Below are 4,464 nucleotides of genomic sequence, written 5' to 3' on the forward strand. Positions count from 1 at the left end.
TTTAATATTAATAACAGTGTACATGTCATTAACTTAAATATTTTTGCTGGAACAAAGAATGCAGAAGAAAAGGATGACTTGGAATCACATTTAATCATTTAAAAGACATTAAAGAAAATGGCACCCTTGTTTTTAAGTGTTTGGGTGCTTTCAACATTCTATAATCTACAAGGAAAATAATAAAAAAGTCTCAAAATGATCAATTAATTTAATTTAGGTCCCAAATATTAAATTTTAAAAATTTATAACGTAATCTTTAATTTTACAACTGCATTATGATGAATTTATAATTTATTTTCTAGATTTTAATATGATTGAAGAATCAAAAAAAATATTTTTTTATTAAAATTTGGAATACAATTACAAATTCATCACAATGAAGTTATAAAATTGAGATATTAAGTTGCAAATTCCTAAAATTTAACACTTAAAACCTAATTTAAATTAATTAATTCTTTTAAGAGCTCTTTATTATTCTCCCTCATCTATATTGTTCAATCTTGTACCTTCCTACTGTAGTCAAAGTTATCTAGCAAGCAATGAAATCAAGAATTAACGTTTAGAAATTGATTTGCAATTTTAAGAACGAAATCATTATTAAAGGCCTGGGAAAGTCTACCAATAGTGGTCAGAAGGGAAGAAACTGGATTGCTTGCTTCAAAATCATATCCAAAAAGACAATCCATAATATAGATTCCAAATGAATGTAGCAAAATACATTAGAGTTTCATGAAATTATAAAATTACTTTTATGTCTTATATCTTTCTTGACGTTGTCAATTTATTATTCTAAAATTGTCAATTACAATTGGACAATTATTAGTGGGATTAATTGTTCAGTTAACAATCAAGTATCAATAATTAACAACTATCTAATAGTAATTGACAATTTTAGTAGAACTTTAATGCATTTACTATTTAGTTTTTTTAATAAAAAAAAAGAAAAATATATTCACACACAAAAAAGTTTAAATTACAAGATAAGCATCAAAAGACCAAAAAGAAAAATTACGATTCGAGTAACTATTATTTTCAGAAAAAAGAAGACTTCTAAGCCAGAAAAAGTCTGCAGAAGGTTGCAATAATGTCAGAATTGAAGATGTCGCTTTTGTTGGTCTTCAAGGAGTCTTTGGAAAAGATTTTTTTTTTTTTTTTTCCTTGAGACAAATTATTCTCACACAGCTATCAGATGAAGGGTTGTCTTCTTTGGCACTTTATAAAAGTTGTCGTGATCCCAATATATGGCGTGGCCTGATTTTGTGCGGTTTTTTCATTGTTTTCCTTCGTTTTTCAGCCTAATCTTCATCAATATCAGTGTGTGTGTGTGTGGGTAGATTTGTCTGGGCCACTTAAGGTCTAATTTTAACTCAGGTATAAACCAATGTTAAAAAAAAAAACAAATAAAAAAGATCAGACTGTTGAGTTAATCCAAAAAGACTGGAAAATACATTGTGAATTTATGATTAACTTGATCATAAACTAACCATTAAACATTGAATCAATACTTTGACTAAATCAATCAGACCAACTTGAAGAATAACAAAGGCCCATATTTCAAAGCACAGGGTGTGTGATGGGTCCTTCGCCGTTCACTAATCGCATTGCAATGCACTGCGTTTCCATCTACTATGTCCCAACAATTGTACAAGTATTTTCCTCAGTTTAATCTGCTGTAACAACTCTTGCCATACCAAAATCAGAAATTTTTAGATTCATTTTATCATTTAATATAACATTGCTGGATTTGAGATCTCGATGTATAATTTTGAGGCAAGAATCCTCGTGGAGATAAAGGATTCATTTAGCAATGCCCTCAATAATCTTGTAACGCTTAGACTAGGATAATTGTCGTTATTTATGGGGATCTACAATATAAGTCAGACGATCTTGATCCATTAATTACTTGGTTTCAATAAGAACAAAATTCATAGAACTTATTGATTGGAAATGCCATACCAGATAAAAAATAATCAAGGCTCTTATCAGGCACATATTCATAAATGAGTATCGTTTCTTCCTTTTCCAAGCAAAATCCTAATAATCTTACTAAATTTCTGTGTTGAAGAAGCTTGGCTATAACAAGAACCTCATCTTTGAATTCTTGTACACCTTGCCCAAAAGGCCTGCAAGCCTCTTCACAGCTATCTCTTGTCCATTTGAAAGAATACCCTGAAAAACATCTAGATTTAGTCAACATCATAAACAAGTGGATAGAAATTGCACATTCTCTCCTAATCTGGTATTACTAACTGTCACGTTCTCAACAGCAACAACTAATAATAATGAAATGGTAAGCAATAAACAGCACAAGTATTATTGACAGAAGTAAGTTCAGTCACAGAAAGACAGCAAGAAGTGGAAATACATCAGAGAGAGACTAGAGAGAGAGGTTAATAGAAAGGAGAGATAACTGAAATCACATAATCCACACCCCTCTCGAATCCCTTCACTGATACATATAACTAACTCATGCATATGCATTCTCTCTCACTTTTCACGTGACCTTCCTTGCGCAATTGCTTCTTAAGATGCTTGCTTCACCTTGCCCACATGAAATATCTTCATATAACTGACTTGGCAACTAATCTGGTGGTGGCAACTGATTTGGTAGAGACGTGTCAATGCCCTCATATGTGGCAACGACCTTATCCTCAAGGTCGAAAGTGGAGAAATCTCTGCAAAAAGTAGAGACATCCTCTCACGTTAGGTCAACAGCATCCCAACGAACTCGAACCTGCTAAATCCACTGGTTACCTCGCCAGACAGAGCGAGTATCTAGCACCTCAAGAGGAGCGAGAACAGGACCCTCTTCACTAGTGGTAAGAGGCAGAGGCAGATAAGACTCCCCCGAAGCTCCGTGATAGTGTTTTAGAGGTAACACATGAAAAACGGAATGGATTCGAGCGTGAGAAGGAAGGTCCAACCGATATGCAATAGGACCAACACGTAGGACTTTAAAAGGACCAAAGAACTTAAAGCCCAACTTTTAATGACTGCGAAGCTCCACTGATGAGTAGGACTGTAACTTAACAAAAACTGTATCACCTTCATGAAACTCCTCAGCTCGTCGATGGCGATCTACAAATTTTTTCATACGAGCTTGTACATAATTGAGATTTTATTTGAGGAGAGACAGTATCTGATCACGATCACGTAGCTGAGTATGGACATCAAGTAGGGTATCTGCCCTTGAATAGCCACGGATCAACAGGGGTAGATCTCGACCAGAAAGAGCTTTAAAAGGCATCATACCGATAGCAGAGTAAAAGGACTTTTGTAACTATACTCGGCCCATGGCAAAAACTCCAACCATCATCGTGGACAATCATGAACATAGCACCTGAGATACATTTCAAGACAACGATTAACAGTCTCAAATTGTCCGTCAATTTCAGGGTAATAAGTAGAGCTCATATTGAGTTTAATGCCTTGCAATGCACAAAGAGAGCGCCAGAATGAGCTTGTGAGCACCCGATCCCTATCTGACACTATGGTCCGTGGCATACCATGCAATCGAATGACATGGTGAAGGAAAGCTTCTGCAACTTGGTGGCTATATAAGAACTTTTAAAGGAATAAGTGGGCGTACTTTGAAAGTCTGTCAATGACCACCATCACAATCAAATATTGACATACTAAAGGAAGAGATGTAATAAAATCCATGGTGATAAAATCCCACACTTGGGTAGGAATTGAGAATAGACAAAGGAGCCCTGCAGCAGATGTTTGAGCTACCTTATCATGTTGACAAGTAAGACACTGTTTGACAAAAAGTTGAGTGTCTTTTTGCATCGATGGCCAATATAAATTGGAAGCTAAGCGTTGGAAAGTACGTAATGACCCAATGTGACCCCCAATGATAGAGCAATGAAATTCTTGCAAAATACGGTTAATCAAATTAGAATCTTCATGTGGCACCACCACTCAGTCTTGAAAATAGAGAATGCCATCACACACTCAAAAATTAGGCAAAGACAGGAGGTCATTAATGACGTTCGTACATAACTATTGCAATCGAGGTGAGTCCTTTATAGCCTGTACAATGTCATCAAATAGAGGAACTTGTACTTCCTAAATGGCCATGTAAGACACCCTGGAAAGTGCATCCGCTGCTAGATTAGTTTTACCAGGGCGATATTCTATAGTAAACCTATACCCCAGTAGCTTGGATAGGTAGAGCTCTTGTTCGGGTGTTTGGAGGACTTGATGATCTAAGTGTTTCAAACTTTCCTGATCTGTGCGGATGATAAAAGCATGACCAAAAAGATAGTGTCTAAACTTTGCCACAGCTTGGGTGATAGCAAACAACTCATGTACATAAGCTGAATGAGCTTGCATCCTTGTGGAAAGTTGCTTTAAGAAGCATGCAATAGTATGCCCATTTTGACTTAGCACCGCACCAATTGCACACCCAGAAGCATCTGTTTCAACTACAGATGAAAGTGAAAAGTCTAGAAGCACTAA

This window comes from Prosopis cineraria, unplaced genomic scaffold, assembly GCF_029017545.1.
Source record: "Prosopis cineraria cultivar Desert tree isolate PC_DT_omini unplaced genomic scaffold, ASM2901754v1 PC14, whole genome shotgun sequence".
NCBI classification, from domain to species: Eukaryota; Viridiplantae; Streptophyta; class Magnoliopsida; order Fabales; family Fabaceae; genus Prosopis; species Prosopis cineraria.